Source organism: Mercurialis annua, linkage group LG4 (genome assembly GCF_937616625.2).
Source record: "Mercurialis annua linkage group LG4, ddMerAnnu1.2, whole genome shotgun sequence".
Taxonomy (NCBI): domain Eukaryota; kingdom Viridiplantae; phylum Streptophyta; class Magnoliopsida; order Malpighiales; family Euphorbiaceae; genus Mercurialis; species Mercurialis annua.
This window is the reverse complement of record NC_065573.1, coordinates 1,829,048-1,854,814: the sequence shown is the minus strand read 5'-3', so window position 1 is coordinate 1,854,814 and position 25,767 is coordinate 1,829,048.

Here is a 25,767-nt window from a genome sequence, read left to right as displayed (position 1 = left end):
ATATAAATAAAGTGCTCGGCTAAGACCCGAAACTAAACGGCATGCCTTAAATATAATAAATTAATATCCCAGAGTAAACATGCCAATAATAAACAAAATAAACAATCGAACAAACCGACAATCCCAAAGTGTAATAACCAAAGTAATATATAAACTAGTTCTACTGCGGTCTAAGAGTTTGAAAACAGAAACTAGTTTAATAACATAAAAACCTCCGAGGAATCAAAAGAATCGGAGTGGACCAGCTTTCAAATCACAAACCTGGAAAATTTGGGAAAACAACGGGGTCAGATATACTGAGATGAGTTCGCAATACTATTTACATTTAGTAAGTTTAAAACCCTTAAATTAAAATATTTTTATACTAATATAATATGATTATGGAAAACAGTATTGAAATGATCCCAGCGTAAGTATGACATAGCATACTGATAAACCCAGAGTGGACAGGAACGAATCCTCGTCATATATATATATACCAGCGTAAGCAAGACTTTAGTCTGCCGATTCCTAGAGTACTTACCGGTGCACATAATCTCGATACAAGCCTATCGAGTAGCTCGTTTCAATCCAGATCCATAATCGCTTAAAATAGTTCAAAAGCATTTATAATACTTAAATAAATTGCGGTACTTAATAAAGCGGTAAATAGCACTACAAACTCACTGCTTGCTTATCCACGTGAATCTTGGCAAACAGCTAACCCTGGTTCGACTCCTGAGCGTGAGTAGTCGAAGAGTCTGAAAATAATTCATAAGTTAAAATCACTCCAACCCCTAACCCTAAGAATACTAGACACCACGTAGGACTAGCACAAAATAATAAGACAGATAAAATCTCACAGAGAAACACAATTCTCAAATAAAGTATAATGCCGTAAAATAATTCAAGTCTATTGAGTTCACACCTTAAAACCACTTCGAAATATTATTTAAATAATAATTAAATAAATTTCTCAAATACTGGGTTAGCCAAGTTTCTTAAAACTACCAAGCTAAACCCACATGTCGGGCGACCCAAGTCTAACCCGACCCAATCATAAATCCAGAGTTATAAACCACAGTTTATAATTATAATTAAATGAAATATTAATTAATATCAAAACGGAACTCAATAGCTTGAAACCCAAGTAATTAAAAATTACCCGGCAAAATATCTCATTGAATAAATCAATAAATGATTAAAAGGCTAAATTTAAATTGGCATGCTAAGCAAATTCTCTAAAATTATACATTAGATAAAAATATCAAATTTCCCCTTTATAATAAATCAAATAAATAATTTAAAAGTTAAATTAAAATTTAATCACATTGGCACATTAAGCCAAAAATAAAAGTGTCGCCAGAGAATTTATAAATTTATAAATTGATAATAAATATCCAATCCCATTTAAAATAATAATGATAACAATAAATTTAATTTTAAATGGATTCAAATATAATTTTTAGATTAAAAATATATATATAATATTATCAAGTTGCCAAATTTTTGATTTGAAATGCAATCCCCAAGTTAAAATCAAAAACAATTAATAATAAATCAAATATGAAATAGTTAACAATTAACCTAAGGAATACCATTGATTAAAGCAAAAGAAGTGAGTGACCAAGTTAACCCTTTAACTAAAATAAACAATACCACCCAAACAGCTACTGCCACTTCATCATCTTCCTCCAAACATCATATTCCAACCAAACAATAACAGTAGCAGAAACCCGTATAAACCCAAGCCAACAAAATCATTAACTTCTTAACAAGATCCATCAAGCAAGAATAATAATATAAATAACATGAAAGTTACTACAACCCAAAGCTAAACAATGAATCATTCTTATAACAACTCAAGAGTAATCAAAACATCAAGAACAAAACCAACGCACATCACTGCAAATCCGAGAACGACGAACAAGAACCGGAAACGATGAGACAAAACTCAACTGAGAGCTTAAACAAATAACAACTAACATTCTCATATATTTATGAACACCAAACTATCAAAATCAAAGCCAAAAGGAGGTAAGAACTCGGCAGAAACACTTTTAAACATTCACAATTTAGTTTCATATAAAACGATGAAATGGCGGCGATTGGTACGGAATAATCTACTTACCGTTTGGCGAATGATAAGCGTACAGACGTAGAGGAACGAGTCTACTATCACGGGGAACAAACAGAATTGATTTTGATCTCCAAACGGCTGTCAAACGGATTGAAATTCAAAGAGGTCGATTTAGAACTCAAAAACAGAATTTACATAAACGCGGCAACGGTTACAGCAAATACGAGAAAGATAACGTACCGTTGTGCGAAGAAAAAGTTGGGATTTGTAGGTACGTGAGTCTTCTTCGACTAGAACGTTTCGGAACTGAAAATAACGTCCGAACGAGTGAGAACGAATCAATAAACGGAGGTGACGTTTTCAGCAAAAACTGAGAACAAAACCCAGCAACTTATCGATGATTTCCTCCAACTTTGATTGATGAAAAGCGCAATAATTCACAGCGATTTTGAGTAGGAAAGACGGCTAGGGTTAGATTGTAGTGTGGTGAATAAATTAGGGTAAAGAAATTACGTTTTTATAGGGATTAGTTAGGTTAAAACGTGGGTGAAAAAAGGGTTCGTGGGAGGGTCACAAAGGTCTCGTTCGAGACTCTTCATTAACCAATGAAGGTCCCGTGTGGTTCAACCTAAATTTGGTTGAACCACAATTCTAAATCAAATTATAATATTGAACCGAACATTCCAACGAAAAAACGTAAACGACTCGAAATAATCCCGAAGCTCCTAAATTAAATTTCAAAATTTTTACGGGATATTACATTCTTCCCAACTTATTAAAAATTCGTCCTCGAATTTACCACAAAACCCAAGTAATATAAAATCAACTATAATACGCATGAAAACACATATAACTCAAAATATGAGGTAACGCATCCTTGACCAAACGAACGAAAACAATTACGCAAAACAATTTCTGATTTCCAAAGTACTCACGACCGAGTGACAACTCAACGGAAATCAAAAATAGAACTGCAATCTCAAAAGATTTATACCAAAACTCTCACCAAGAGATAATTCTACCACGAAGAAGACTGAGAAGAGTCAAAGTGAAACGAAACATAGTTTAACCGAAACACGCTAATTTTTTTTTTACGGACATACTCTCCAACTTATAGAAATACGATTTCGAATTTAAAAGTAAATAGAAAATTTCATGGATCACCACACGCCACGTCAAAAATTCTTAGTTCAACAATTTGTACTTCAATCGACTTCTCAAACACCACGTGTGAACGGATTAGAAATTTATTTACAGCCGGAGAATAACCAACACGCTACACGAGAAAAAGTTTCAAAATAACCAGATCAAGTCCCCAAGACTACCAAGCAACACCATAAATGTGGGAACAATCTCAAAAATAAATCGAAATCTTAATAAGCCAAACTCCAATGCTACAACTATAACATACTGACACTCTTACTGGAATTAATCTTTCATCACTCAACGTCTACGCACTACAAAACTATTAGTGGCCAAAATACCAATTACCTCAAATGAGAAAGTTTATCCACAATTCTAAATGTTGTCCTGCTTATAATTCCTCTTACAAAAACGGCTTAAAACTAAATTCCACTAGAATCGTCCTGGTTCAACTAACTACTATCAGTTCAAAAATTTTATAAACCTCGAGAACTAAGACGTAAGAAAACACACCAATTTCTAAGGGATATATAGATTAACGTTTGACTACAATATTTTCCATTCTCGACATTTATTTTGAATCACTAAAATCAAATCGCAATCAATCGGATTATTGGTTATGCTCAAAACAATTTTTTTTTTGAAAAACGTTTCCCGCAAACACAAATATATAATAACGCAATCCACTTTCAATTTGAAATCACTGGCACCTCAATTTATTTTTCACTTTCAACCGAAAATAATTAACCCGTTGAAAAATCCCTTTATTCGTAAACGTACCAACAAAATAAACTCTCTCATTTCATTTTTTTTTTAAATCATAATCGAATTTACTTTCAAAATAAATTCACAATTTTTATATGATCTTTCGTTTAAAAAGGTCTTAAAATCTACTTTTAAATCAAGCTGATAAAATTACATCGCTTTTTCCAAAAATAAATTTTGCAAATGAGAATCCCTTTGTTTACGAAATAGTTTCCATACCGGTATCAAAACTTTTTAAACAGATATTAAATCTATAAAAATAAAATTGCTTTTAGTTCTTTATAAAAATACACGCAGAGCATAATCAATGTTCTTCAAAACAAAACTCCTCAAATCATATACTCTAAGCTGACACAACTCTTTAATCCGAACTCAATATTTTTCCGCACCTACCTGTCACGACCCATTTTCATGAATCGCGACCGGCGCTAGGGTATGGGTAATGTAGTACCGAAACCCGTAGCTAGCCTATCATTTAACACATAAATACATAAACTTGCAGAAAACCAATGCTCGGGGGAAACCGAGACTTCAGCCTAAATCTAGCAGATATAATATTCAACAGATAGTATAACATGCTTATCCAATTCCGAGTCAAAAAAATAGGCATAACATAAATAATCCGAAATAACTACATAACATGCCAGAGCAATATAACTAGTCAGATCAATCCGACAAACAACTGTAATACTAATAAAGACGTCTAGTCAACTACTGCGGTCTAAGAATAAAATAGTTTGACAGTTTATCAAAATAAATGGAACCTCCGAGGAAAAGTAAATGCGGAGATCACCAGACTCTCTCAGATCATAACCCTGGGAAAAATTGGGAAAACAACGGGGTCAGATATACTGAGATGAGTTCATACCACTATTTACATTTATTAAGTGGAAAACCTTTAAAAACGTTTAAAACATTTAATAACGATATTACAGATAATAGTTGGAACCCTAATCCACAATTCTAAATAATAATCATAATCCAATAGGTCTGGTCCCGAGAGCTGAGCTACACCGAGTTACTCTACCTGGTCCCGAGAGCTACGCTCGCACCGAGTTACCACATTTCCATATATACCTTACCCAGATCAATACCGGTGCGCACGCAGTCCTAATGATGCCCATTAGGTAGCATGTTCCAACTAAGAGCCATAATATAAAAACAGTTCGAAGTATACGTACAGTATATATATTTAATATTAAAATAACAATTTACTTAATAAAGCGGTAAATAGTAAATACAAACTCACTGCTTGCTAATCCACGTGAAAACCGGCAAGCAACTAATCCTGGTTCGCCTCTGAAGCACGAACAGTAGACGGGTCTAGACAAATAAAATAATTATTAAAAACAGACCCTAACTCTAAAGAGTACTAGACACCACATAGGACTAGAACAATTAGCACGTCGGAAATAAACAAGCCAGAACACACAAAAATACCCATTAGGTAATAAAGCCCAATTGATATAAGTCTATTGAGTTCTCGCTTAAAAACCAATTTGTAAATATTACTTAATAATCTTTAAATAATAATTAATTTTCCAAATAGTGGGTTAGCCGAGTTATCATTAACTACCAAGCTAACCTCGCTTGTCGGGTGACCCAAGTCTAACCCGACTCAAAACGTTTATCAAATATAAACCCGAGTTTATATTTATAAAATAATTCCATAAAATAATAAACCATTTTAAAAGCGGAACTCAATAACTTCAATTTCAAGTAACCCAAGTTACACCCCAAAAGTCTAACCATTTTAAGTTTATAAAAATTTAGGGACTAAATTGTACTTTAACCAATTAGGGGCTAAACTGTACTTTTGCCAAATAGGGACTAAATTGTATTCTAGCCAATTTGATATTTAAAATCAAATAAATTACTTTTGTTTATAATTAATACAAAAAAATTAACGTTATTACTCAGAGATTTAATTTAACTAAGTTTTAACATTTAGGGGCTAAATTGTAAATTTACCAATTTAATATTCGAGACCCAAATATAATCACCCAAGTAATTATATTAGTTAGATTTATAAATGGTTATCATTAACAACATTTTCATTACGATTTAAAACTAAATCCAATTTATTAGATAAAGTTAAACTTAAGGGATTAATTTGATTTGATCAAAAATATAACATTATTGAAATGGTAAATTAACCATCCTCAACCCTTTTAAACAACAAAAGCCCGCCACACCTCATGAACAACATGCCGAACTCCATTTTTAACCTACTGCACCTAAATCAAGACTTCAATCCATAAGATTTTAATCCATTAAACATCATTCTTAACCATTCAATCCATATTACTAATCCTAACTTAATAATAACTCAAGATCACAAAATACGTATCAATGGTAGTCGAAAGAAGGAATACGTTCATGGAGCCGAGATTTAGTTTCATAGACCCATCACCGAAACAAACGTTTTAAATCAACAACTACTAACATTCCATAAGATTTAGAACCATGAATCAAGTAAAATGATATCCACATAGAAGAAAACCATTCGGCAGTAACATATAGCTCAAGAACAGTTAAGGCAAAACAGAAAACGTAGCAACCAGAAACGATAAAACGGGATTGATTAGAACGAGATCGACGGCGTACCGTTCAGCGAAATTGAGGTAGGGAAACGTAGATACGTGAGTCTAGATCGTCTGGAATCAAACGGTTCTGATTTCGATTAAGAAACGAGCAAGAACGAATCAGAAAACCGAAGGACGTTTCAAGAGAAAACTGAAATCAAATGAATCAAAGATACTTACTGAACAGCGATCTTTGGTGGATGATTACGGCTTCGTTTCTCAGCGAAAGAACAAACGAAAAACGTCTAGGGCTACCTTGCAGCGTGATCTAGGTTTTCTGTTTAGAAGTCGCTTTTAAATAACGAGTGGAAGCGGGCCGTAAACGAGGTCGAAAAGGGCCAAACGAAGGGGTCCTATGGGCTGTGTGATTCCCGAACGGGAATGGCCTTTCAGGCCATGATTCCCGTTCGGGAATGCCTGGTCTCGAACGAGACCAGGCCCAAAAAATGAGATTCCCGTTCGGGAATTTCAATTCCCGAACGGGAATGACTGAATTCAATTTTTTTTTTTTTATGATTTAAAAATATAATTGGTTAAACCAATAAAATCACACCCAAACCAAACAACCCGAACCAAGCCACTAATATCGAAATTACTTCAAAACGACCGGGAAAAAATGTCGGAATTTAAATGTAAAAAAAATGTAAAATTTTACGGGATATTACATTCTCCCCAACTAATTAAAAATTCGTCCTCGAATTTAACACGACAAGTAATATCACACCAGAACAACACGTAACACAAGTGAAAATCATAAAAGACACAGAAATCAAGATATCATACCTCACGGAAATAGAAAAGGATAGCGATTCCGCATATCCAACTCGTCTCCTAAGTACACTCCTCTACAGAATGATTGCGCCAGAGAACTTTGACCATCGGAATCTCCTTGTTCCGCAATTTACGCACCTGCGTATCAACAATCTCAACTGGCTGTTCCTCATAGGACAGCTCCTGGTCAATCTCAACACTCTGAGGCACAATCACGTGCGAAGGATCAGAAACGCACTTTCTCAACATAGAAACGTGAAACACAGGATGTACTAACGACATGTCTGGCGGTAGAACCAGACGATAAGCCACAGCTCCAATCCTCTCTGAAATCTCATAAGGACCAATATACCTCGGCGCCAACTTTTCTTAACACCAAAACGAACCTCTAATCCCAAATCTGAAACTGATTTGCAATATAACGATTACAACACACATAAGCGTAAAATTTGGATCCTATCAATTCGGTGCTCCAACAATCACTCGATCAATACAATGTGAATAATCAACAATTATTCAACTGGGAGCCACAATTACTCTATACCGGAGTGGTTTCTAAAACCAGTTCGAGACCTAACTAATATAAAATCTCCAGTGTCCACTATAAGACTAAGCGCTAACTCAACTGTTGTTCTCCAAAATCTAAACTCTTTAGCCTTAACAAAACAATAACACTGCAACATAGCTGTCAGAATCTATCGTTCTAAAATAATTTCTTATATCCTCTTATAATATCTCGACACCAAAATGACCGACATCAAAACCCAATAACTTCAGATAATATTTCGGTTCCCAAACAAACATTATAATAATCATCTAATCTTAACGATTGGTACCAGCTCGATAATACTATTAACTTGTGAAACAACAACACAAAAACTCATGTCGCAATTCAGAGAAAAGCGAACCTCTCTCATGATAACAAAATAAATTCTCTATCAATGATAGCCAATATCCATCATAATGATTCTTCCAATCACTCAGAAACATAACGCCACGACTACTCTAAACATTGACTGCATCTGACAACATAAAATTTTGTCGCCAACCAAGGGTTCAACAACTGACCCAACGATATCCATCATTACGATAATACCCTCTATAACAAAATCGATCAACCAATCATGGTTGTCGAAACCTATTAACCGCGATTTCGATTTTTTTTTTTTTTTAAATCAACTATCTCATATAACCAAATCGAACTCAAATCCTCAAGATTATTCAATCAATTGACTACAGTCTCGTATACAACGAGAGATCAAAACGATTAGTTTACTACGACCGGATAGTTAGTTATGCTCAAAACCAACTCCTGTGGGTATAAAATCTTTTAATACTAATATTTTATATACAGAAAATTTTCCACCCTATTTAAAAGACTCAACGTCTTACACCTTCTTTTGCATTCAAAAATCGGGATACTTTTATCATTGAAAAACCATCGGTTTTGCAAACCCTTGAAAAATTTCAAAACCTCCACATTTAAAATATGATTTTTTTTTTTTCTTACCTCTAATATATTTGCAAATTTATAAACAGTTCAACTGTCAAAATTTATGTTCTCTTAGATCAAACTCGTTAAAACACTCTTTAAATAATTTATACTTAAAAAGCCAACTGTGGCAGAATTTTCCGTATTCAAAAGACACATTGATGTTTCAAACATACCAAAATTTTAAATCGCTTCTAAATTTTCTCAAACAAAACACCATATAAAGACATCGCTTAAGCGAAAAATTTATTATCCCTTCTTAAATCAATTTTGACAAATTTCTCCCTTTCCTCAGAAAAGTAAAATCAGCAATATAAATTTCTTGTTTATAAACATTCCTTATGTCAATGTACCAAAATATTTTGGACAATTTCAAACCTGGAAAGATAAAGTTTCGTTTAAAAAAAATATAGTGTATATATACACGTGGAGCATAACCAACATTCTTAATCCATAAATCCTTAATCACGAATCGAAAATTATCATGAACTCTTCCTACTCTGACTCTAACCATAAACCGCACTTGGCACAACTATGTCTCGAGCACAACCTCAAAATCATTCTTACTCACCACCACAAGATTCTGATTCTACAGACCATAATCTCACAGCAAAAACATCTAATAACCATCATCATCATCACAGAGTATTTGTCTAGCTACCTTCCGGTAACAGTTTCAAAATCATTTGAAATTCCACAACCTTATAAATACATTTACCCCAAAGGGACTCGCGAGTTTGTTCTAAGACATCTTTCTAAAAACACTTTGTCGATAAAATCTATTTTTACATAATTGTGCGCTAGGGTGATGACATCTCTCATCCCCAAAGAGTTGCATCCAACCCTAATAATTTCTATGCACGTGATGCATGTACTATTGTGCATGTATTAATTATTAATTTATCTTATAGTTTAGTGAACATACTCTGTGTTCAATGCAAACCTATTCGTGACATTCAACATGCATGTTCATGATATGTCTGGGCACAATTACGTGTTGAAAATATTTCAAATTTCAGCAAATCAATCCTTGAAATCCATTTCTTAATAAAACATTTGCTAGACGTTGCACTCTGTGAGATGTGCACTCGATAACCTCAAAATATTTCTCAAAATTCCTTGCAACCTAGCAACATTCGATGCTATAAAATAATTCAACCTAAAATTCTGTTACAACTCTTCTGCATAAATATCACACTACCCTAAACCCTAATTGAAACTCATTCCCAAAGAAATAACACATCAAACGTTCTCACCAAATCTACCGCCCGCTCCCGCATCGCATCATCAGACTTGATGGAAACACCAGTGCATTAATACACCGATCTATCTTCTCGGTTCAGAGTTTTCAATATCCGATCTAGGATAATCAGATATCATCAGCCAATCCGAAGGAAGTACTTCCTTCGTAATCCTCGATATCGAAACCCCAAGGTTTCGATCCACGAAACAGAAACAGCAAAGTCCGGCGCAACCCAAAACCGAACAAAAGAGAAAGAAGATCTAAAAGAAGATCTTACTCAAAGGTCAAAACTATACATCGAGGTAAGGCAACCATAACCACATGATTAGATCATCTCACGTGCTACACCGCACGAAGAGACAAAACTAAAACAATCAACTTAGTCCAACAGACAAGCGAGTTATAAAACACAAATAATGTTCACAAGATAACAAATCTGAAAATCGAAAACCACGAAACCATGCCATTGAACACAATTTACTCAAGCATTCTTAAAACAAATCAGGATATGCCACAACATTTCCTTGAAATCTCATTATAAATTTACCATGTAAATATATCGTCCTTTAATAGTACGCTTCAAAATTCGTTTTGAAATTAAAAACAAATACGAAAACTTCCAAATTTTGCTGAGCCCCAAGGTTAAAACAAAATCACATCTTGTAAAAATCTCTTCTTATTAATCAGTTGCTTTAAAATGGATACCCAAGTATCTCAGACAATAAAATTATCGAGCTAGCCGAGTCATTACAACTACCAAGCTCAACTCCTAAATTTGGGTGACCCAAGTCGAACCCAAAACAATCGTTTATAAAACGTATTTAAAATATTTATAAATCCGGAAAAGTATTTTAATAAAATTTCCATCCCTTCAAATTTTGGGAGCTCAATTTAAACCAACCGCTAAACGGTAATTTAAAACTCAAGTGAGAAATCTTTGATTTCAAACATCTATTCTGTAAATCCCAAAAATTTAAAATGCTGGCATACTGCAACATGATAAAATAACCTCAACGTTAAATTCTTAAAACAATGACTTATCTCATAAAACATCATTTGAAACCATCGCTTGTTAACACCAGACCAAACATAATATTTCAGAATATTTACTGGCAACTCAACCAAAAACCATCTTTTTAAGAATTTAAAATTAAACTTCTCTTATAATTCTATGTCGAAATACAAATCGGATAAAACAATATTCTCGATAAAAATCTCTAAATCAACATGTGGTCAAACAATGCATGACCATCAAACACGTTTTAAGATTTAACCCAAATCTCTTTAATTAAAAAATAAGGCTAACGTCCAACATACGATCACATTTAACATCAACAATTGAGGCCAAAGCCAAGATGTACTTTATTAACAAGGCAAAAGCAGTTCAACGCATCACGTAAAATAACTGTAACATTACCATAAATTCTAAATCGTTTTAGGCATAAACGACAAGTTTTATCAAACATCATACCCAAGTATGAATCTTTAGGAAAATTTACCAACCTATGATTTCCCGAGAAATCAAAAGCAATTACAATCACCCAAGTGAAATAATCTCAACATGATAAAACACAGCAATTAACATCCAAGTGAAATAAATTGTCAATCAAAGCATCAATACCAAATAAGGACTGACAGACATCACCTATAGGATGTAGGCTAAAGGTTTGAAAACAAATGATGACGTTTAAAAGACAAGAAACGAATCCTAATTCTGCAGTAGTTCCTAAGACACAACGATACATAACAGAGTAAACACATAGCAAGCAATGGCCTTGGTTTGAAACCAAAGCTCTGATACCAAGTTTGTCACGACCCATTTTCATGAATCGCGACCGGCGCTAGGGTATGGGTAATGTAGTACCGAAACCCATAGCTAGCCTATCATTTAACACATAAATACATAAACCTGCAGAAAACCAATGCTCGGGGGCAACCGAGACTTCAGCCTAAATCTAGCAGATATAATATTCAACAGATAGTATAACATGCTTATCCAATTCCGAGTCAAAAAAATAGGCATAACATAAATAATCCGAAATAACTACATAACATGCCAGAGCAATATAACTAGTCAGATCAATCCGACAAACAACTGTAATACTAATAAAGACGTCTAGTCAACTACTGCGGTCTAAGAATAAAATAGTTTGACAGTTTATCAAAATAAATGGAACCTCCGAGGAAAAGTAAATGCGGAGATCACCAGACTCTCTCAGATCATAACCCTGGGAAAAATTGGGAAAACAACGGGGTCAGATATACTGAGATGAGTTCATACCACTATTTACATTTATTAAGTGGAAAACCTTTAAAAACGTTTAAAACATTTAATAACGATATTACAGATAATAGTTGGAACCCTAATCCACAATTCTAAATAATAATCATAATCCAATAGGTCTGGTCCCGAGAGCTGAGCTACACCGAGTTACCACTAACCACACTTAAACCAGAGTCCCGAGAGCTGAACTACACCGAGTTACTCTACCTGGTCCCGAGAGCTACGCTCGCACCGAGTTACCACATTTCCATATATACCTTACCCAGATCAATACCGGTGCGCACGCAGTCCTAATGATGCCCATTAGGTAGCATGTTCCAACTAAGAGCCATAATATAAAAACAGTTCGAAGTATACGTACAGTATATATATTTAATATTAAAATAACAATTTACTTAATAAAGCGGTAAATAATAAATACAAACTCACTGCTTGCTAATCCACGTGAAAACCGGCAAGCAACTAATCCTGGTTCGCCTCTGAAGCACGAACAGTAGACGGGTCTAGACAAATAAAATAATTATTAAAAACAGACCCTAACTCTAAAGAGTACTAGACACCACATAGGACTAGAACAATTAGCACGTCGGAAATAAACAAGCCAGAACACACAAAAATACCCATTAGGTAATAAAGCCCAATTGATATAAGTCTATTGAGTTCTCGCTTAAAAACCAATTTGTAAATATTACTTAATAATCTTTAAATAATAATTAATTTTCTAAATAGTGGGTTAGCCGAGTTATCATTAACTACCAAGCTAACCTCGCTTGTCGGGTGACCCAAGTCTAACCCGACTCAAAACGTTTATCAAATATAAACCCGAGTTTATATTTATAAAATAATTCCATAAAATAATAAACCATTTTAAAAGCGGAACTCAATAACTTCAATTTCAAGTAACCCAAGTTACACCCCAAAAGTCTAACCATTTTAAGTTTATAAAAATTTAGGGACTAAATTGTACTTTAACCAATTAGGGGCTAAACTGTACTTTTGCCAAATAGGGACTAAATTGTATTCTAGCCAATTTGATATTTAAAATCAAATAAATTACTTTTGTTTATAATTAATACAAAAAAATTAACGTTATTACTCAGAGATTTAATTTAAATAAGTTTTAACGTTTAGGGGCTAAATTGTAAATTTACCAATTTAATATTCGAGACCCAAATATAATCACCCAAGTAATTATATTAGTTAGATTTATAAATGGTTATCATTAACAACATTTTCATTACGATTTAAAACTAAATCCAATTTATTAGATAAAGTTAAACTTAAGGGATTAATTTGATTTGATCAAAAATATAACATTATTGAAATGGTAAATTAACCATCCTCAACCCTTTTAAACAACAAAAGCCCGCCACACCTCATGAACAACATGCCGAACTCCATTTTTAACCTACTGCACCTAAATCAAGACTTCAATCCATAAGATTTTAATCCATTAAACATCATTCTTAACCATTCAATCCATATTACTAATCCTAACTTAATAATAACTCAAGATCACAAAATACGTATCAATGGTAGTCGAAAGAAGGAATACGTTCATGGAGCCGAGATTTAGTTTCATAGACCCATCACCGAAACAAACGTTTTAAATCAACAACTACTAACATTCCATAAGATTTAGAACCATGAATCAAGTAAAATGATATCCACATAGAAGAAAACCATTCGGCAGTAACATATAGCTCAAGAACAGTTAAGGCAAAACAGAAAACGTAGCAACCAGAAACGATAAAACGGGATTGATTAGAACGAGATCGACGGCGTACCGTTCAGCGAAATTGAGGTAGGGAAACGTAGATACGTGAGTCTAGATCGTCTGGAATCAAACGGTTCTGATTTCGATTAAGAAACGAGCAAGAACGAATCAGAAAACCGAAGGACGTTTCAAGAGAAAACTGAAATCAAATGAATCAAAGATACTTACTGAACAGCGATCTTTGGTGGATGATTACGGCTTCGTTTCTCAGCGAAAGAACAAACGAAAAACGTCTAGGGCTACCTTGCAGCGTGATCTAGGTTTTCTGTTTAGAAGTCGCTTTTCAATAATGTAATACCCCAAAATAATTTATTAGCTAATTGGAAAACGTGTCCAGTTTGGATTCGCCAGGCTGGCGTTATCAGAAAGTTTTCAGATAAAATTTAAATAAATAAATTTTAGTAGGTCGGTTTCAGGAAATTAATTATGAGGAAATTACGGTTATATTTCAATTCTAAAATTAGAATTGGAATTAAAAGGAAAAATGTCAAGTAAAGCCCATAATAGAGTACAGGGACCAAAGTGGTAATTTAGCCACTTTGTGTCGGAAATGGAAATATTGAATTTTGACGGGAAAGTGTTAATATCGAGCTTCGTATTATTTATCGGATATAAATAATACGTAACAGTAATAATTTAAGAGTTTATCGATTTAGTTATGGACTAAATCGTACAAAAGAGAAGTTTAAAGGATAAAGGATAGTAAACAAAAAGGATAAGAATTAAAGTGGCATTTTAGCCATGTTATATAAGAAATGAGGATATGAATCAGGAGCAGAAGAAGGATCGAGAGAGTGAAGGAAATAACGTCGATTACCGTCGTTTCGCCGCCGTTTCGCCGTTCGACGTCCGAATCGAGTGATTTTCGCGGCGATTTCTTCAGAATCGAATCCTCTATCGATCCTAAGCTTCGTTTCAAGGTAAATCTTCAAGAAATTTGGTTAAAAATCGAATATGTATTGCTGTTTTAGTGAGATTGAGTTTTTGGATTGAATTCGACGTTTTTGAAGTTATTATAGCGTTCTAATGAAAACCGAGATGCGGGTTTTGTATAGTTGAATGTATAGCACGTCGGAATGGCTGAAAAGCCCCGGAAAACGACTTTTCGGGGGCTGTTAAGGGTGTGCGTTCGCACACATTGAGTGTGCGTTCGCACACTCCTTAAAAATAAGGTTGTACGTTCGCACACATTGAGTGTGCGTTCGCACACTCCTTAAAATTAGGGTGTGCGTTCGCACACCTATTGTGTGCGTTCGCACACTATCTAAAACTTGCCAGATTCAAAATCCCAACGGTCAGTTTATAGATTTGCCTCTTAGGAACGCGTCTGTCAAATTTCATGTCGATCCAACGGTTCAATTGGGAGAGATCGTCGTTTTACTAAACAGTGTCAGTGCGCAGGCAGCACCTGCGCATTGTCCTGAAAACTACTTGAAACTTCATCGGAATGAAACTAAACCCTAAAGTTTGAAGGTATCATACGTATTGGAATACGATTAAGAGATATAACAAGTATCTCGACTAAGTATTAGAATACGATCAAGGTTAAAAGTCGTATTTGAACTACGATTATATTAACCTAAGTTTATAACTTAGGATTTTGATATTAAGCCTATGTTTATGGATTAAACGTACATATGATTTGAATAGGAACTGACGTATCGACGAGCTACCATACCGATGAGCTGGAATAGCTACAAGATCGGACAATGCATAGAACCTGTGTGATAGATTAGTAGCATTGCGGTAGATTGGATAGCAGTCACTGTGAGTACATTTTAATTACTCGTTAATATTCATAAAGTCGCGTATTTTTATATACGGGCGACTATATGAATACTTATATGTTTAATAATATGTTTGAAAAAGTATATGTATGTATGTTTTGAAAATGATTACTTTCCGTACTGCGTTATTTTAAGAATAATATAAATAGATGAAAAGAACATATCTGTTTAAAATACTGGGAAAGAGGTTAAGCAATATACAAGTATCGAACCAAATATGCACGAGAAAAGTATAGTACATTCCCATATGTACTATTATTCATATGTTTACAAAGAAATATAGTACGTTCCCATACGTACTTCTAATTATAACGAATACCATACGTGCGTGTGTTATAGATGTATGATTGTAGATTGCAATGTGCATGTTATGGTCCATAAAGGATCAATACAACATAACGGAAAATATATAATTAAATAATAAACGTAAAACGAGAAGTTGTACGATGGTATAACCAAATATAAGAACTGAGATACAAGGTTGAACTCGGTAGAGGTATCCCGAGACCTGTATCTACCTATTCTCGATAATAGTCCTCGGGACTCATATAAAGATAAAATCAAGTATAATATATATCGAGAATCAATATGAAACAAGAGCAATAATTAAGATATGAGATAAGACACATCGGTTGGCGTGGCTATCGATGTCAGATGATTAAAGACACATCGGTTGGCTTGGCTATCGATGTCAGATATGTAAAACACATCGGTTGGCTTTGCTATCGATGTCAGATATGCGTAATACATCGGTTGGCTTTGCTATCGATGTCAGACAGATGAAACACATCGGTTGGCTTTGCTATCGATGTCAGAAAAATGAAGTTAGAGAAACTTAATAAGAAAAATAAAGACAATCAAAACTATAACAGTAAACAAAACATGTCAAGCACGTACGCAGTATAAACGTACATGAAACATAAGAGCGAGGCAAGGATATCAAGTACGTCTATAACATAAACGCTTAGTTTATGACACGTACATGGCCTCCGATAGTATGAACGAACATACGAAGTATGTTTGGGAATAAGATCGTGTGAAGTATAATTCAAAAAGAATATTTTCTACATAAAGAGGTTTTTAAACGTTTTCACCCTTTATGCAATATTACTTGTAATTATGTGTATTCACTCAGTTTTATACTGACCCCGTTGTTATTCCAATTTTTACAGGTTGAGTTAGGTATGATGTGGAGAATGAAGCTTCCGAAGTTTTAATTCTCGGAAGTAGTACGAGTCATGAGACTAGGTTCTCATTCTAGCAAGTCCGCAGTAGTTTAGAATAGTCAGACTCTATTTGTGAAGCGCTTTAACTCTGATATGTATTTCAAACAGGGGTCGTGTATATTTTGATATTATTATGATATACGAGATATAATTTGATTTGCAAAAAAAAAAAATTAGTATGTATTTTCAGGCTTGCTACGGGTTTTGGAGCTACCACTCCCATTCCCTAGCGCCGGTCGCGGCTCAATAATTTGGGTCGTGACAAAGTTGGTATCAGAGCAATGGTTTAGCATTCCTAGGCCATTGTTCTTATGTGACTGGAGTTTGGGAAAGAGTCAGTCAGTACCTAGGCACTACTGCGGATTATAGGGATTTCTAGTCATGTCTTTTGAATGTTATCATCGATTTTATCGGTTTTTCAAACGTTTTATAAAAACGTCCTCCCTTATATGTGATAATAGGAGTCAAGTTAGATGTGTGCGCGAGCACAATATATGTTTGTGTTTACTCGAATAAGCAGTACGCTTTTGAGTACCTATAGTCTGTGAAGAGTTATATACTCTCGAGACTCATATTATAAGAATATCAGCAATAATGATGATGAGATTGAAATAATCAGCTGTTATATGATTGATAAGATGAGTTGTGCATTGTTTTGCAAAACGCGAACACTCAAGAGAGTGATATGCTCACAGGTACGTAAACCTGTAATTAGTAATGTGATATATCAAACGCATGCGTATTTGTGATTGATTCCTGTAAATAGGATTGTGCCTTATGATTGAATGTTGTTGGTTTTTGTTGAGTCTATGATAGGCGAAATGATTACAAGATTTAAGATACGCAATTTAGTCAAAGAAAATCTTAGGGACACTGATTTTCTTTGGATTTGATCAACATAGAATGTTTATAGACATGCGTAGCATAGGAATGGAACACGTATGTATGACTATATGTTCTTAATGTTCCACTACGTCTACAAAGAGCGGAATACTCTCAAAACTATCAAGTTTGTGACGTGGCCAAGTTAGGCCAAAAGGAACTTGTTTGTGATGATTTATTTATGTTATGTTTTAAGGGACACATCAAGGGTTCTATACGAATAGAATGGCTGAGCAAAGAGCTATACAAGCGCGTGCAGTCGCACAACTCGTAAACGAGGCCCGCAAGGAGGCCAGAGGTAATACGGGCGAATATGACCCGGCCCAATCGGTAGGTAGGGGCCATGGACGGGACAGAGATCAAGAGGAACCTGGAGTAGGCCAAGCCGGGAACGTGCAGGCACCAGGAGTGCCGCAACCACCTAATGTCGATGTCAATCGACTTGCCGCAGAAGTAACTGATATGCGGAATTGTATGTTAATGATGGGGCAGTTGATACAACGACAGTATCAACGCGAAGAGAGAAATACGGATAGAGATTTGTTATTGGCTTATGCGAAGTTAAACTCAAAAAAGTTTGACGGATCAAGTGATGCACTCGATTTCCTAGAAGAAGTTGAGCAGAATGCTCGTAGACTCCAAGCAGATGAAAGACAAACAATAATTTTGACGGAGATGTCATTGAAAGGTTCAGCCATGGATTGGTTTCGACAAGTAATCAGACCGATAATGGGTCAAATAACATGGGCAGAGTTTGTGACCCGATTCAAAGAATTCTTCCTACCATTTGCTGTGGTTGAAGGCAATAGAGACAAGTTATTATCGTTATCTCGAGGGGATGGATCAGTTCACGATTATGTCGCTGAGTTTAATCGACTGAGCAGATTTGCTCCAGATTTAATGATAGATAGGGTCCAAGTTAATACAAGATTCGTGAATGGATTAGGATCTCAATTTATAGGATTATTGAGTCATACTGATAAAGAATTTGTTCAGCTTGTGGATAGTGCGAAACAAATGGAACGGGCACTTATCCATTTCAACGAAATCCCTGATCCTTCACGCTCAAATCAGACAAGAAGTGAACGTTTGAATTACGGACATCAAACGTCTAGTCAAGTGAGAGAAGAAACTGAACGACGACATGGTCGGACTCATAAGAAGGGCAGACAAGGAAAAGCAGCCAAAAGGGCTAGAACCATTAGTTTGAAGTCTGAACAAGGAAGTTCAAGCTTTACAAACCCCATATGTCCACAATGTGGCAGAAGACACTTAGGTGTCTGTCAGGCTGCAAGGGATGTATGCTTTAAGTGTGGACAACAAGGTCACTACGAGAACGAATGCCCACTTTCCATGTAACAGAATACCACGAATCATGTGAAATGCCCAACAATTTTGTCTCTTCAATGATGTTTGGTTAAAAATTACAAGATAGACCACATAGTAGCTGTGGAAGTTATGGAATTCAAACACAAGAAGCTCAATAATGATTAGACCTCTTGAGCTAATCTAGTTCAAAGGAGAACGTTTAGGACGTGAGTTTAGCACGACGCTTGAAACAGACGAATAGGGTTACATCTTTTCGTATGTAATAGGTATGTTTAGTTTGTGAATGACAGAGCGTTAATCGCTATGAATAAAAAGTTTGTACAGAGTCTTATGTCGATAGAAACTTACGTAAATTTCGTTTTGTGAAAAGAAATGTATTTGATGAAATAAATGTTTTGAAAAGACATAATTGTGCCCGGACACGAATCATAAAAACATCGCATTGACATGAATAGAATTGCATCACTACATCCATATTGCATTCACTAATAGGACATGCATCATATACATTGTGTATGTCTGAAAATGAAAAAGAGGAGTGTCATTGCAACTCTTGTGATGAGAGAAGTCATCACACCGGCGCACAATTATGACATGATTTGAAAATGAAAAGATCGTGATTTTAAACGAATGAGTTTTCAAACGTAAGTACGCTCAGACAATGACTCTGTACCTAGAGGCGTAGAACAAGACTGATCATCTTGTTAGGCCTACATAAGGATATACGTGTAGAGAATAACGAATAGTGTATCGTGAAGCGAGAGGTATCAAGATTTGAATTGCAAATCCTTAAAGCAGTCTTGTATGTAGAATACAAGTACAATGGCGTTACTTTACACGTTTTTAAAGTGATAGCGACCACATTTAAACTCGAAGCATGTTTACCTCTAGGACGAGGAAATCAAACATAGAAGTTAATTACGTCAGGGGATATGAACCCTACAAACAAACAAACCTTGTTCAAAAAGATCAAATAAAGAGAATTGATTCATAGTGATTATGAATCAAGCAGTAGTAAAAAGGTTAAGGATTGTTAGCATAAGAAGTTACTTGATAAGTATATCGAGATACTGTCAACGAGGAATAGTAATAAATAAGAGACCGTATGAACCTAACTGCAAAGTCAACAGTTAGTGAATGATTAATCAGAGTATCGCAGCGGAAGTGTGGAAGGAAAAAAAAAATGATAGGTTATGAACAAGGACTTGTTAAGGAATATAAATGAGATATTATCGTAAATGGTCGACGAAAGAGAATTGATTCATACTAAATATAAATCCAGTACTAAGTAGTAAAAGAAGGAACTTATATATAATAAGTGGAAAACAAGATCAAGCCGTGACAACGACCAAATAAAGAAGAGTAATGGATTGTCTAAACGAGGGAGGCTGGTGACGAAAATTATCGTCCCTAATGATAAAGTATATATGTGAGTACAACTGAACTCACCATCGAGGAAGAACAAAAAGGTAAACCATTATAGCAATTTGTAAGAATACGATTAAACAAGGTATTTAAGGAAGGTATATGAAAATTCGAGGACGAATTTTTATAAGGGGGGAAGAATGTAATACCCCAAAATAATTTATTAGCTAATTGGAAAACGTGTCCAGTTTGGATTCGCCAGGCTGGCGTTATCAGAAAGTTTTCAGATAAAATTTAGATAAATAAATTTTAGTAGGTCGGTTTCAGGAAATTAATTATGAGGAAATTACGGTTATATTTCAATTCTAAAATTAGAATTGGAATTAAAAGGAAAAATGTCAAGTAAAGCCCATAATAGAGTACAGGGACCAAAGTGGTAATTTAGCCACTTTGTGTCGGAAATGGAAATATTGAATTTTGACGGGAAAGTGTTAATATCGAGCTTCGTATTATTTATCGGATATAAATAATACGTAACAGTAATAATTTAAGAGTTTATCGATTTAGTTATGGACTAAATCGTACAAAAGAGAAGTTTAAAGGATAAAGGATAGTAAACAAAAAGGATAAGAATTAAAGTGGCATTTTAGCCATGTTATATAAGAAATGAGGATATGAATCAGGAGCAGAAGAAGGATCGAGAGAGTGAAGGAAATAACGTCGATTACCGTCGTTTCGCCGCCGTTTCGCCGTTCGACGTCCGAATCGAGTGATTTTCGCGGCGATTTCTTCAGAATCGAATCCTCTATCGATCCTAAGCTTCGTTTCAAGGTAAATCTTCAAGAAATTTGGTTAAAAATCGAATATGTATTGCTGTTTTAGTGAGATTGAGTTTTTGGATTGAATTCGACGTTTTTGAAGTTATTATAGCGTTCTAATGAAAACCGAGATGCGGGTTTTGTATAGTTGAATGTATAGCACGTCGGAATGGCTGAAAAGCCCCGGAAAACGACTTTTCGGGGGCTGTTAAGGGTGTGCGTTCGCACACATTGAGTGTGCGTTCGCACACTCCTTAAAAATAAGGTTGTACGTTCGCACACATTGAGTGTGCGTTCGCACACTCCTTAAAATTAGGGTGTGCGTTCGCACACCTATTGTGTGCGTTCGCACACTATCTAAAACTTGCCAGATTCAAAATCCCAACGGTCAGTTTATAGATTTGCCTCTTAGGAACGCGTCTGTCAAATTTCATGTCGATCCAACGGTTCAATTGGGAGAGATCGTCGTTTTACTAAACAGTGTCAGTGCGCAGGCAGCACCTGCGCATTGTCCTGAAAACTACTTGAAACTTCATCGGAATGAAACTAAACCCTAAAGTTTGAAGGTATCATACGTATTGGAATACGATTAAGAGATATAACAAGTATCTCGACTAAGTATTAGAATACGATCAAGGTTAAAAGTTGTATTTGAACTACGATTATATTAACCTAAGTTTATAACTTAGGATTTTGATATTAAGCCTATGTTTATGGATTAAACGTACATATGATTTGAATAGGAACTGACGTATCGACGAGCTACCATACCGATGAGCTGGAATAGCTACAAGATCGGACAATGCATAGAACCTGTGTGATAGATTAGTAGCATTGCGGTAGATTGGATAGCAGTCACTGTGAGTACATTTTAATTACTCGTTAATATTCATAAAGTCGCGTATTTTTATATACGGGCGACTATATGAATACTTATATGTTTAATAATATGTTTGAAAAAGTATATGTATGTATGTTTTGAAAATGATTACTTTCCGTACTGCGTTATTTTAAGAATAATATAAATAGATGAAAAGAACATATCTGTTTAAAATACTGGGAAAGAGGTTAAGCAATATACAAGTATCGAACCAAATATGCACGAGAAAAGTATAGTACATTCCCATATGTACTATTATTCATATGTTTACAAAGAAATATAGTACGTTCCCATACGTACTTCTAATTATAACGAATACCATACGTGCGTGTGTTATAGATGTATGATTGTAGATTGCAATGTGCATGTTATGGTCCATAAAGGATCAATACAACATAACGGAAAATATATAATTAAATAATAAACGTAAAACGAGAAGTTGTACGATGGTATAACCAAATATAAGAACTGAGATACAAGGTTGAACTCGGTAGAGGTATCCCGAGACCTGTATCTACCTATTCTCGATAATAGTCCTCGGGACTCATATAAAGATAAAATCAAGTATAATATATATCGAGAATCAATATGAAACAAGAGCAATAATTAAGATATGAGATAAGACACATCGGTTGGCGTGGCTATCGATGTCAGATGATTAAAGACACATCGGTTGGCTTGGCTATCGATGTCAGATATGTAAAACACATCGGTTGGCTTTGCTATCGATGTCAGATATGCGTAATACATCGGTTGGCTTTGCTATCGATGTCAGACAGATGAAACACATCGGTTGGCTTTGCTATCGATGTCAGAAAAATGAAGTTAGAGAAACTTAATAAGAAAAATAAAGACAATCAAAACTATAACAGTAAACAAAACATGTCAAGCACGTACGCAGTATAAACGTACATGAAACATAAGAGCGAGGCAAGGATATCAAGTACGTCTATAACATAAACGCTTAGTTTATGACACGTACATGGCCTCCGATAGTATGAACGAACATACGAAGTATGTTTGGGAATAAGATCGTGTGAAGTATAATTCAAAAAGAATATTTTCTACATAAAGAGGTTTTTAAACGTTTTCACCCTTTATGCAATATTACTTGTAATTATGTGTATTCACTCAGTTTTATACTGACCCCGTTGTTATTCCAATTTTTACAGGTTGAGTTAGGTATGATGTGGAGAATGAAGCTTCCGAAGTTTTAATTCTCGGAAGTAGTACGAGTCATGAGACTAGGTTCTCATTCTAGCAAGTCCGCAGTAGTTTAGAATAGTCAGACTCTATTTGTGAAGCGCTTTAACTCTGATATGTATTTCAAACAGGGGTCGTGTATATTTTGATATTATTATGATATACGAGATATAATTTGATTTGCAAAAAAAAAAAAATTAGTATGTATTTTCAGGCTTGCTACGGGTTTTGGAGCTACCACTCCCATTCCCTAGCGCCGGTCGCGGCTCAATAATTTGGGTCGTGACAAATAACGAGTGGAAGCGGGCCGTAAACGAGGTCGAAAAGGGCCAAACGAAGGGGTCCTATGGGCTGTGTGATTCCCGAACGGGAATGGCCTTTCAGGCCATGATTCCCGTTCGGGAATGCCTGGTCTCGAACGAGACCAGGCCCAAAAAATGAGATTCCCGAACGGGAATGACTGAATTCAAATTTTTTTTTTTTTTTTATGATTTAAAAATATAATTGGTTAAACCAATAAAATCACACCCAAACCAAACAACCCGAACCAAGCCACTAATATCGAAATTACTTCAAAACGACCGGGAAAAAATGTCGGAATTTAAATGTAAAAAAAATGTAAAATTTTACGGGATATTACACTACCATAACTAAACCTTGAGTGCAACTTATAATCATAGCTCCTATTTACCAAACGCTGATACTCCAACAATATAGAATAAATCCTTACAATGCCATTTTTCTTAAATCACTACCGTCGTCACAGAGTATTTGTCTAGTTTTCAATCAAATAAAATTTCAAAACCGTGTGAAATTTAATAGCCTTTTAAACACTATTTTCACAATATAACTCGCGATTTTTAAACAAAACATTTTTCTGAGAAATCTCACTGGCAAAATTTATTTTACATAATTGTGCGCCAGGGTGATGACAGCTCTCATCCCCAAAGAGTTGCATTCAACCCTAATAATTTAATGTCGTGATGAATGTTCTAAATGCATGTATCAATTATTTATTTTTCTTTTAATTAGTGACCATGCTCAATGCTCAATGCAGTTTCCTATTCGTGGCATTCCAAAAATGCATGTTCATGACATGTCCGGGCACAATTATGTGATAAAACATTTTAATGAATTTTAACAAGTTAACATTTGAAATCAAAATTTTTTTTTTCCTCGAAATATTTTCTAGACATTACACTCTGTGAGACGTACACTCGTCCATTTTGACATATTTGCCCATCTCCATTATCCTAGTCCACCAATTTGAATTGTCAAAACGAAATAACCTAAAATCAACAACGAAATTAAAATTTACCTAACAACGAATTTCTCTTCAAATCAATTTGAAAATTTTTCAAAGGCATCAAAGCAACACGACCGCCTTCACAGCTTCAATATCATTTTCGGTATTTCACCGATCTATCTAAAGAAAACACTATCGTATTATTACACTGATCAACCTCGATTCACAGATTCCATATCTAATTCTAGAACACTCACAGCTGAACTTTCGACTACAACAAATTATCACAAACGAGCCCGACGTAGAAACACATAACGTTCAAAATTTCACGCACGAGGTAAACCCACACGAGAAGAATTATTCCACCGGTGTTGAGTAATATAATTAATTTGCCTTCCTCCGACCAGGACAGTTTCGGGATTCGAATCTGCGAACAACTCTTGAAAATCGCTCCTCAAATTTATTGATAAGAAAATTAATCACTTCGATTTCTAGGGTCAAATGCTAGATACGGCTAAAACAAATATAACATCAAAACTAATCGCAAGGTAAAAGAAAACGAAGGTTCGAATCGCACATCGACACTAATACCAAAATTAAGCTAAAGAAAACTAGCGAGGAATACTCTCACGTCTTACTCCACACAATGATGTCAACGAGGAAAAAAAAAACTGATATGGATTAACTTAATCAAGCACGAGATACAATAATAATAACATAGTAATATAGATCAAAAATTAATCACACAAACCGAAAAGCACTAAAGCATCTTGCAGTAAAACAACTACTCATTAGGGTAGATAAAAAAAATAATTTCAAAAAGTTAAGCACAGAACATCTTATATGATCCATGAATTCCTACCGACATGGCAGTAATCTTAAATAGCCCAACAACGATTAAAATATTAAATC